This window comes from Podarcis erhardii (genome assembly GCF_964252035.2).
Source record: "Podarcis erhardii genome assembly, chromosome: 5".
Classification (NCBI taxonomy): domain Eukaryota; kingdom Metazoa; phylum Chordata; class Lepidosauria; order Squamata; family Lacertidae; genus Podarcis; species Podarcis erhardii.
In genome coordinates, this window is record NC_138509.1 from 52,456,862 (window position 1) to 52,469,337 (window position 12,476).

Genomic DNA, 12,476 nt, shown 5'->3' on the forward strand with positions numbered 1-12,476 from the left:
CTGGATTATTTCATTCCATTGACTTTGCTCAGGCCCATATAAAAAAATACAGCACAAAGTGATGCTTACAATTTCGTCGACAGCATTTTGGTCATGTAGGTTGGCTTAATGCAACATGAACTTCACATCAGTCCATTAGCGCACAGTCCTGAAAAGTATTAATGCATAGCTACCAGCAATGTCAAAATCCTTTATAAAAAGTATATTAATATTGTAGCTGTGAATGTCACCACTGTCTGAATAAAAGCCCATTTTCTTGTCATATTGACCCTACTGCAGGATGGTCCTATTGTGAACATAAAGAGATGGATATTGAAGACAATATTTTAATGAGTCAGAGACTGCAGTAAATGGTTCAATTTTAAAATCTGATAATCAAGGAGTAGAAGTAGTGGCATTCACTGGACAATTTTCTATAATCATTACATCAGCTATGAGACTAAAGCTATTGCTTGCTAGATGATCAAATTCAGTACGATCAAACTCAGGAGGAAAATTAGAATCAGATTTTTCCATAGTATAATTGGATAAAGGTGATGGCTGTAATTTCACTTATTTCATAAAATCAGATTCTCACATATAGCTGCACGTTATTGTAAGATCATGTTATTGTACGCCTACCATATAATTATGTGCTGCTTTGTTCTCCTACCCATAAAACAAACCAGCTTTTCAGTGGCATACGAGGTATATCAAATAGAAGTGAATAGATTCAGTAGGGTACAAATATTTTATTTCCATGTTCTTATATAACAGATGTTTGTGCATTCCTGAGGGTTGATCATGGAGACTTGAATCTGCAGTGCAACTTGAGCATCAACAGAAAAGCTGTCTTGGTAAGGTCCTTTGATGCCCACAATCTGATATCCACTTACCTAGGAATAAACAATGAGAAAGAAGCACTGGCAAGGAAATAAGTATGTGTAGATGAAATCTGCAGTTGACATAAAGTCGCTAACATACAGAAAAACAGCAAAGAGTAGGTGATACTCTCCCATGCTTATCCTGTTGCCCTGGTTACACAATATAAGCAGTTTGTGCAGAGATTTTCCTGTCTCTGTAACCCTTGGTTCCTTTTCACTACAGCAGTAGGGTAGTGTTAGGTAGAATCTACATACATATAAAAAACGCCGTGAAAATGCTTTTTAAAAATGCTTTGAAAAATACATTGAATTTGGCATAGCTCATTGTCGCCATCTAGTGTGACATTTGTATGTTGCACATTACAACACATTTAAAATGTTTTATTTGCAGATGTGTAGCTTCATTCTTTGACTCTGGGGTACACCTTATGTGCAATACTACACTAGCCCTCCTGCATTCCTAGCCCTCCTACTGAATTTGGAGGGTCTCCTGCTCATTCTACTGAGAGGAGTATTGGACTTCTGCCCTGTCAGCAAAACTGGTTCATGCTGTAATGCCAAGCAGCCTGCAACACTGCACAAGTCCCATTGCACCAACATGTACATATTGGGGTCTAGAACAAACCACAGAGCCTGCCAATCCCGCTCCTTCTCTGGCCAGGGCCTTCTTCTAGTAAGCATGCTGCAGCAGTCACCAAATCACTAATATGGTTTTCAGTACACAATCTGAAAAATATATAACACTTTCTTCTGTAATAACAATCACTGAGGTCCCCCCCCCCATTTCTGCTTCAGTTCAGTAGAGACAACCAGAAAGATATGTAATATTTAATTGCTTTTTAGAGAGGATACAGGAAACCAATAGCGATAAAGATCATTTTGAACTAGGTCAGACAGCTTGAGCTGCGGTACAATTACATGCCATTTTTGGAAAGAGATCTCTTTCTCATACCCTCCTGCTGTTAATGATTCTGAAAATATTACCACACACCTGCACACCAATAATTCTTTCTCTTTATTCATTTGAAGTTTTCTGTGTTTTCTTCGAGTATGTACTGCATGAAGACAACATTACTTTTAGGCTGCTATTTCTAGAACTTCAGCCATTGGTTGTCAGATGTCATATGCTGTGGGGCAGAAGAGAACCCCTATCTAGATTTTCACTGTGTAAAGGGAGATAGAGAGTGCAGTCACAGTAACAGGCTCCACACACACATGTCCAGTCTCCAAGCAACGCTTGAAATGTTTGCAGAGTGGCCTACCTGCTCATGTGTTTCCTGTGAATAGACACCGGAACAATGCAGTGTGTTGATTCAGTCATTCCCATTCATATGTGTAAGTTGCTAACCAATGCACAGAAGGAGTGTGCAATCATTTCAGAGTAAGGTTACCAGACATCCCCATTTCCTGGGGACAGCCCCCGGTTTTACAAATCAGTCCCCATACAAAATCCATTGAAGTTGAAAAATTAAACTGAACGGTGTCCATTTTCCTTCATTACAAAACAAATGCCCAGAGAATGAATGGATGTGATGGAGACTCCCACTGACACCCATTTCTGTAGTTTGGGTGGATGGCTAGCCTCTCCCTGGCGCCGGCTGAACTCATATGGCTGTTCCTGACAGTTTCCATTTTACTTACCCAGAACTGTCAAGACGTTACACCCTGCTGAGGCATTGTGGGGAGGGGAAGGGAATTGCAGTTTCCAGTGTGGAATTGCTGTTTTCTACGGCAGTTGCTCTGTGTCCAGGGACATCCAGGAAGTCAGTCAAACAAGATGTAGTGATGGCCAACAACTTGGATGGCTTTAAAACAGGATTAGACAATTTATTTATTTTTTGGGGGGGAAATTATTAACAATTTCAACATAACAAATTATCCAAACAAATCATCTTCCTTGTCCCCCCCATTTCCCCCCATTTCCCCCCTCCCCAACAAACCCTCCCTCCCTCCTATGACTTCCCTCAGCTCCTCTCTCTGATTTCTCTTCCAGTTAACTTCTGCATATTATAAAACTCTATACATCCTTATCTATCTTCTATGTTATCGCTCATTAAGTTTGTGTATGTTTATTCAAAACCTGCCAGGGAAGGATTAGACAAATTCATGAAGATCAAGGCTATCAATGACTGCTTTACACAATGTCTATGTTCTTCATCCAGGGTCTTTTATTTTTTAATTATTGGTTTTATTTAAGCATTTTTACATTTTCAATTTACCAGTACACTTTCATATAAAATATTGCAATGTGGTATACAACCTAAAAGTACATTGTGAGACAGTCAAGATACAAAGGTGGATTTCCCTCATCGTTGTAACTTTGAAGCATGCTGTCTCCTCATACCTAGGGGTGGGGGTGGGGTGGGGAATGCAGCGTGAAATAAATCTATGAATACTCTATACACAGTAATTCCCAGGATATTTGCTCACTCAAGCAGTCTTGAGATGCCATGTAGCTAATATTTGTGAAAACTGAATGAGTCAGAACAAGTCAGGATTATCCTGGTTTCAGAAAACATGTTTTCACAATAATACTCTAGATTAACAACTATATATTACCTGTTTTCCTGAAAGTGGCAACTTGACAATATTGTTTACAATTGGGACCATTCTTTACCACCTCGGTTCAAGAATTGTGTTCTGTGGGAAATTATAGGGGATTATATAGCAAATAGATATGTGACCCAGTGCCTGTAGATTAATGGGAATTGCTGTTAGATGTGAGTGACACAGCCAAGTTACTTCCCAGAACACTTTTGCCAGACATCATTTTAGAAACCATGTGTCATCCTTTTCAACCTTCAGAGTACTTTTTGTTAAAATGTGTCAGAGAACAAGTGCAGTGTACATCTTTGATGTTTCCTGAGCAAAGTTTGACTTTCCAAGGCACAGACTCTTTCGGTCTTTTACATTTTGGTAGATGAGTTGTGACCATCTAGCCAATTTTGCAAAAGCAATGAATTCTTTTTCCAAAAGATGTTCTGCACTGTTTGCCTGCTTTGGGACAATGTCTTAATTAATACTCCAGAGGACTGTTAAGCCTTATAAAGATATGAGGCTTTCCACGCCATGAAGAACTAGGGTGCTCTCTGCAGCTGTTAGTCATGTAAAATTGCCTGCAGGTGATTTACCCTTGTACATCCAATCCAAATTTTAAAAGCGTTAATTGACATTCCCATGTGTACTGAAAAGATCTTTAAACACTAGGCTGGTGCAGTTAGGCTGCTTGTTGATAAAACGTTACGCAACTGTTTTCTTCAAGATGGGCTTCCGAAATTAGCCACTTGTCAATTTTATGTGCCTATATAATTTGTTCATAAAAATTTAGTAATTAAGTTTATATAATACCATAGCTACCTACTGGGTACAATACTTCCTACATTTGAAGCTGTTGAGCTTATAAGATAAACAGCTGCCCTTCCCAGCTTCTTATCATTGTAAAATGTGAGTGAGGGCTTCTCCAGATGGCCTGTTTCCTTTTCCTTTAAAAAATGATTTTATTTCATTTTGCAATATATAATACAAAAGAACTGTTACAAGCATCATATAGCCTCTTTCTTGAGCATTCATCCTGATCTGCTTGCACAAAGCTTATACAGAGGTCAGACTATGTCCGGTATTTATTATGCATTTGTTCCGACTTTTTGCAGAGTGATAATACAACATGAGCAAGTGCACTGATTTGCTTGGGCAGTGCTTATGCCTCTTCCTATTAACCATTCATTTATTCTACACTTTTCAGTGCACTTTCCCCATCACTTTCCCAACCAGAAAAAAATTGGGTTGCTCATACTATGGCAACAGAACATTTCAATCCACTTTAATTGCATAAACCTAAATTTCTAGAATGCACTTGAATCCCTCCTTTAAAAAAAACAACAGTCTGGAAGTGACCAGAGACAGAACTCAGGTTTGGAGTTGAACTACAAGACTTCAGTGATATCTCTAATTTATATATTTTAATGTTTTGAGTTGCTTCTGATAAAGTTATATTAAGCTCATTAAGAGAAGGATGCTTGTGTTCTCAGAAGTATGAAATAATGGATTATTGTGGTCAGGATAAATCATTAAAAACACTGTGATAGGGCAAGTTTGTCACAAACATGTACAATCCTATACATGCTTACTCAAAGGTAAGCTCCCCTGTGTCCAATGGGACTTTGTCCTATGTAAGTGGGTACAGAATTGCTACCTACAGTAAAGAGGCAATTTAAGACTATACATTTGCATTTCTCTAGGGGACCAAAGTACCTTTTGATTAATAGCAGATGTGATTCTTTGGGCATGTTCTACAAATACAAGGTAAGTAGCCTAATTTTCCTTTTGCAAGTACTCTGTATGGAGAACATGTCTCGTTGAGCAGATATGGAGAATCTGGACACAATTATTTAAGAAAAGGGTGATATAACACATTGGCTTATCAGAACAAAGAATTCTAGGAAGTAAGAATGTGTCTTCCATCCATACCGCTCTTACCATCTCTTACAATAATTTAAGTGTGGCCTTTGGTTTCTCCATTTCCCTTGAGCAACAGTTAGAAGTAACTTACAGTGTTTGAGTGGTTTGTGTGTGTCAGAATAGCATACCAATTTAAATTTTTGTGGACACTCCAGGTACAATCCTGTACTCACCACAGAGATAACAAAAGAAGCTTAAGATGCAGTCAAGACATCTCCATCACACCGGTGAATACCCTTCCTTCCCTCCAACCCACTGCCTTTAAGGACCATCTACAAGATTTAATTTTCTTAGAGTGTACCACTGAATTTCCATCTTAAATAGTGCATCCAGAGATAAGTATATTGACAAAATGAGATAATATAACCAGCAGAGCTGATTAGAGAAAGTGGTTTGTTTTTTAAAGACTTTAAAGATTCCAACATCTTGCAACCTTTTGCTGACCTTTAGAGAAACAACACAAGTTTCAAAATATCAGAAGTGTCAGAAATTTGAGCGTTTCAAATCCTTCAGCATTCACCAGCATCCATTACTGACACTGTTGAAATGATAAGGCAGAGAGCTGATGTTTCCATTAAATGCAACATTATTTTTAAAATAAAGGTTTTGATTTTCTTAAACTTATTGGGATATAATAAAGAGATCCAAGACTTGCCTCCTGTTACTTTTGTAGATTTTGAAGTGCCTGATAGAGTGGAAAAGACTCTGGATAAATACAGATTTCAGGGAACTAATTTAGTAAGATATTTCAACTCCAGGCTGTCTGCTACACATACATATTGCCAGCCTCCTTATTGGTCCAAGAAAGTGCTGCGAACACATTGGGAATGTACATGGAAGTTTTGAATTCTATTGTGATTTATTGGGGGTGTGAGTTTCACCCCCTGTGAATTATTTTTCCTAGTGACACTCTTAAGACTAACCTTTTGAACTTGCCACTCCCTTTTCAAATTTACTCCACCATGTGACCCTCCAAACCCATCCTGCAGGTGAATATGTGAAAATCCTCATGCAGTATTGTAACCTCCCTGCCGCTACAAACTATAATCTGAGGACTGGAGAACTATTCCAATGAAATAGAACATGATATCCCTAATCTCTGCCTAAAACCACTCACAGGGAACCATAATTAAATCAATTTTGGACAATACACAGTTATTCAAATAAATAATAAATATAATAGTCATAGTTAGGGATGGTGAGGAATCTAGTTCACTTCATGTTTTGGAGCAAACCTACCCATTTCACCTCCCTCAGATCCATTGTTTAAGCCAACAATCAACATGGATGGGTCCCTGCTATACTTATGAGGTGGTCTGAAGGCTGCTTTTCCCAATTTAAAAAACATTTGACTGCAGCTTAAAGCAGCTCTTTAATGTCTGCACAGAAACAAAAAAACTGTTCTAAAATGCACCCCTGTATGTGCTAATGTGAAGCCCCATCCTGGGGGAATTCAACAGAGAAAAAAGATTGCTGCTCTCATGTACCCCATATGGGAGCAACCATCTCTGTATCTGTACAACGTTCCTCAGCGCTGGTCCAACATGTTTCGGCACTTGAGCCAAACCACAAAATGGTGCCTTCCAGGGAAGAAGGGATGAGTGAAGATGTACATTAGGAACAAGGGGGGCTGGGAATAAAGGTCTACATCAGAAGCAAGGAGCCAAATCAAATCAACCATATATGACGGTTGAAGTGGGAATCAAAGGCCATGGCAGGAGGGGAGGGGCCTACTCTGAAAACATGCCAAACAGATGCACAGTCCTGGAGACCCTGGAAGGAAGTTCCTGCCATTTCCCCTCCTATTCACCAAGATGCTGCTGTAGAGATGGCAGATCTGGTCTCCAAGGAGTGTGACACAACTGTCACTGCTACCATGGCAGCAGCAGCAGCAGCAGCGGCAGCAGCGGCAGCAGCAGCAGGTGATGCATTCCTTGGAATCTGGATCTGATGCCCCTGTGGATCCTGCTGCCCAAGGCAGTCAGCTCACCTTGCCTCATGTGGGAATGGGCGGCCCTGATGTTCTAGGTACTATTTCAAGCTCAGTCTTCGAGCATGGTGGGCTTCATCATTTGTTTGTTTCCAGCTTTTGGCTTGCACTCTGTTTCATTCTACAATGTTCATGTTGTATGGAAGCCTTGCCATTAAGTGCTTTATCATTCCAATAATTAGTGTTGGTTACAAAGAAAGGAAATGTCAACAGGTTTTTAGTAGTCTTCAGGAGATCGTATTTATTAGAACAATAATTCATTATATTTTTATTGTTTCAGAGAATATATGATGTCAGGGAAGCAAACCTGGAACAGACATTAATTATAAATATACTGTACTGGGTTTCCAGTGTATGAGATACCACTCACTTTGTTGTAATCAATGTTTACATAATTAAGCATCCAGCCTTCATAACCTCCATTGTAATAATCATAGGATTGTAGGCTTGGAAGAATCACTTGACAGCTACGCAGTAGACTCTGGTGTGGACAAGCCATTATGCTACAGTTAAACTATGCAATAAATAATAATCTTTTAATATTTTAAATAATAAGTATCATTTCGGATTGCAATGGGAGGGTGGCAGCAGCCACTCACTGTGAAGAAACAGTGCTTGAATCAGAAAAAAATATTACCTTTGACCTGAAAACATGGGGATAGAGGAGTGGAATTCCAACTCCACACCCACAGTCCACACCCACAGTCTACAAAACGTTGAATTTTGCTCACATAACTAAAGATGAAAAGATATAATTCGGGAAAGGCTCTTCAGACAAGCAGTAACTCACTCCTATATGTTTTTATTGTACAAAGCTAGTTACTACTACTACTACTATATTGTTACTTGCCAACCAGGCAGGTGCTATTATTTTCTTCTCAGTGACTGCACATATCCTCATTTATTGGTATTGTGCATTTGTGTGGTCTAGATGCCTCAGGCTGGCTCTTGACCCCTGCTGCTCTATGACATGTGTATTTTAAATCAGAAAGATGAGAGTATCATTAAGGTTGGTTTTACTGTATTAACCTGTCTGCTGACCTTATTATTAAAATCCTGTCTGGCCAATACTTTGGCTCACTTTAAACAGAATGTAACTTTTTCTTTTTTTAAAAGTGTGTTAAAAGATAGCCAGCCAGCTAGATGCGCAATTTAATTTCTTTATAACTGGAGGGTAAACGAAATTGCAACTCTGAAATATTTGATGCTAAATGAGTTGTGAATAGAAGTCTTGAATATATCCTCACATAAAATGGAAGCAATTCCTTTCCTTTAAATACACACACACACACACACACACACACAGAGAGAGAGAGAGAGAGAGAAAGAGAGAGAGAGAGAGATTTGGTATGTTTGCATATTCAGGCATGGGTTGCATTTGCACATCATGGTAAACCATAGTTAATGGTTTCTGAATGTGCAGATGGTTCTTACTTGGTTCATCCCCTAGTGTGAGTTGGAACAATAACTCCAATCCCTAGCCTATCTCTACGTTCAGCCCAGGGCTGATGTTTTATTTCACTCCAAACCATGTAAAGCCATTGGCTTACCAATCACGGTTTGTCTGAATGAAACAAACCTGACATTGGGACTTAATGGTAAGCCAGGGATTGTGGTGTGTTGCTCCCACTCATCCTAGGAGAGAAATGAAAGAGTTTTCTCCAGGTTCACAGCAAACAATTTACTCCACTGTGTGACTTTGTCCATTCAACTACAGCTCTTCCATATATTAATGTTCTTTCATCATATTTAGTGTTTTTACAACCAGAATTTGTTCACACAACCACAGTGACTTGTGCAGAATAGGGATGTGGAACATTCCCAAACAAGTTTTGTTAATACTATTACTACTACTACTACTTATTTATTTATTTATTTACTTATTTATTTATTCCCCAGCCACTCTGGGCGGCTTCCAGCAAAATATTAAAATACAATAATTCATCAAATATTAAAAGCTTCCCTAAACAGGGATGCCTTCAGATATCTTCTAAAGGTCAGATAGTTGTTTATCTCTTTGACATCTGGTAGGAGGGCCACTGTTTCTGTGCTGCCTTTCATTTAAACGGCTCAAGGTGGTCAAAAAATACATTAAAAGTATATTAAAATTTCCTTAAAGGAGAAATGAAATAGCAGTAAATGTTAAACCAAAGCTGACATATGAAGTTACTATGGTCAAGTAGTGTCAATGTTAAGTCTTACCAAGACTGCTTTCCCAAAGGAAAAACCTATATATTGGTTTATGCTTCATTTTAGACAAAATATGGTGACAACAAAGGCAAAAGCTGGTATGAACTGGGAAGAGGGATACCTCACTGAAGACTATTCCTTTACTCACAGTTCAGAATCTATATGGCTCAATACTCTTCCCTGCTTTGTGACCTGGCAATTTCTGTGTGCATACAGCCAGCCTGCATAAACTTAATGCAGTTGTTGTTGTTGTTGTTGTTGTTGTTGTTGTTGTTGTTGTTGTTGTTGTCTTCTGTGTCGTAAAAGATGGAAGAGGTGTGGGAACAGGCTTTTAAAACTAGTTTGGTCTGTGTTAACTGCAAGAAAAAGGAATATTGTTGATTTGACACTTATTTTTTCAGCATACTATTACCCTGTGTTCTTCTTGTTTGTAACCAACACAAGACATTTGGGCATTCTTGAGCAAAACTGTCATTTATACATCCTCAGGGAGCATATGAATTTCAATCTGTATTTTATTGGCTCATTACTTAAAGCTCATTTTGAAGGCATTTTGCAGCCTGTGATGCATTCTGCCTGGAAATAGTTTGGCTTATGAAAATTTTCTTGATTTTTCACCTCTCTCTTTTGTGCTGTTAGTATGAACCAGGGGGGAAGTATGATATTTTGTTTCTAATTCTTTTTTTCTGAGCATATTTAGATTATCAGTTCTCAGCTGATTCAACATACAATCTTTACGGGCAACATGTTTATCAGGCAACAAATGTGCACTTTTGCTCAATTGTTATATAGGAATCCTGTTCAAAGAAATACTCATATCTATGGCATTTTTGCCCAAGCCACAATATATTTTGCTTTTTTTTAAATGTGATTCTTTCACTGATGGGTCCATTGTGTGAGTAATGTGGTACAACAGTAAGAGGGAGATAGTTCCTTAAGAAACAGAGCAAAACTGCCTCTTTTACTAGATGCTAGACTATGGAAGATCAATACTGTCACACTAGTTAAGTTCCTGTTTCAAACTGAGCATTTCTCAGGGGTGGGGGAAAAGGCTTTAGTATTTTTCAAGTAGGTCACTAAGAACTTTCTGTCCATGTAGACTCACTGAGTGAATTAAATGTAGGGGGATCATTTGTGCAGTTCCTATTGACTTTCCTTTTCTTTGAACTTTAGGAAGTGGAAGGACCATAGCTCCATCACTGAGCATCTGCTTAGCATGCAGATGGTTCCAGGTTCAATTCCTCACATCTCCAGGTAGAGCTGGGGATCACCTCCTGCCTGAAACCCTGAACCATTCACTGCACACTGACTTGTCCAACATGTAGCCCTGGTCATTGCTGCATGGGATGGTCTGGCAATCAACTGCAGAACTGTATCCGCCTGTATCCTCAGGAGTCTCATCACATGACACCCTCTTTTGACATCCCTTGTGTCATCCTATTATTTGGACCCTTGGCGTTTCCCTCCTGCTATAACTCACCCTTGGTATTCCTGATGCTTCCTATAGTTCCTTCCTCCACTGTTATTTGCCTCTCTGCATGCTCCACAGTTATTGCCACATCAGTCTCCCCTTCACTATCACACCCACAGTCCTTCTGACATTCCAGCCACATTTTCTCTCTCATACATACTTTCTCTCTCCTCTTGCTTTCACACTTTTCTGACTCAGCCACTTTCTCTTATCTTTCACCCTGAATCATGCCATATTATTCATTCTGCTTTTGCTTGCTTGCTTCCTCTGCATACCTTGCTTCTGCCTCATTGTCTTGGTGTGTGTCCTGTGGTTCAAGCACATCCATGTTTTCAGTGTTCTTCCTCTGTCACCTAACTTCTGGTCCGTTCCCTCTACCCTGCTACCATCTGAGGATGGTGACACAGCTCCTGCCACTCTCACCCCTCATACTGATTTAAAGGACAGAAGTGTGTCTTTCCTACCAAATCCTTTCTCTGAATATATAACCCAGCTCTAGCCCAAATTTTAGTCTCAAAAGACTGAAAACAATGTTCAAACAAGACAATAAAGGTTCTGGTGATGATACACACACGCCAGTTCCTTACACACACACACAAATTGTTTTACAGTTTTGAGCAGCCCTAGAACATAATGAAATAAGGTGAATACAAAGGACATATTGATTTTACTGGAGTGTGAGTAGAACTGACTGCAACAAAGAGCAAAGGAATATTTCTGGGGAGAGACTGATCAACTAGAGTTTTGCATGCAAATTGTGTATACTGAATGAGTCTGTTCTTTGGTTATTATTTGAAGGCTTGGGGATTTATAGAGAAGATCATACTAACAGCTGCAAATTGAAAATGATTGAGTTTTCCCTTCAGGTCGAGGCTCTAATTTAATTCTCATGCTGGGTTCTTCACTGTGTGAGTTGTAAAGCATCTTGGTGAGTTTAGAGCCTTATATTTTGGTGCTATCCAATTTCACTACACTACAGGGCTGGTCAGACAACCCCCTTAAGGAATTTATTTATTTGTTAGATTACTTACCCGCCCTTTGCCTTAATATCCCAGGGTCGGTTACAACAGTAAAATTATACAATTAAGAAACAAATAAAACAGTTACAGCCATAAAACAATAAAAAGTATACAAACAATTAAGAAGAAATTCTGTATATATAACAACAAAGCAAACATAACAACCCATTTGAAGTTGTGAGATGGAAACAGTATGGTACCTGGTAGTCTCACCCTTGTAATCAACACTGTCCTATTTTGGTCCTACAGAGGACCCCATGGATAGGACAAATTGATTGCTGCAGCACCAAGGACAGCTCCTAATAAGCAAAGCTTGGACATTAAAGGAGGTGTTTTCAGTCTGCTTTATTTTAGAGGACTAGAATGTCTTAAAGAATCAGCCCTTTGGCCTGAGGACACTTCTCCAGTTTACCATGGTCTCCTGGCTGGTGCACTCTCTGTGCCTTTGGACTGGTGAGGTGGTGTAGGAGGCATTTAGTTCCATG

General features: G+C 39.2%; 1 long non-coding RNA gene across 6 annotated transcripts; it reads right to left on the bottom strand.

The window, feature by feature from the left end:
- Positions 1-736: 736 nt before the first annotated feature.
- On the bottom strand, positions 737-7,196 carry LOC309342534. Of its 6 annotated transcripts, XR_014156885.1 has the most exons (5): positions 7,000-7,115; positions 3,124-3,503; positions 2,505-2,668; positions 1,855-1,918; positions 744-875 (listed from the first exon to the last, which is right to left on the bottom strand). It is a non-coding gene; the product is annotated as an uncharacterized lncRNA (long non-coding RNA). The 6 variants fall into 6 exon arrangements; XR_014156881.1 differs by lacking the exons at positions 1,855-1,918; positions 7,000-7,115 and adding an exon at positions 7,132-7,192 and having other exon boundaries at positions 737-875; XR_014156883.1 differs by lacking the exon at positions 1,855-1,918 and having other exon boundaries at positions 737-875.
- Between the last annotated feature and the right edge of the window lie 5,280 nt (positions 7,197-12,476).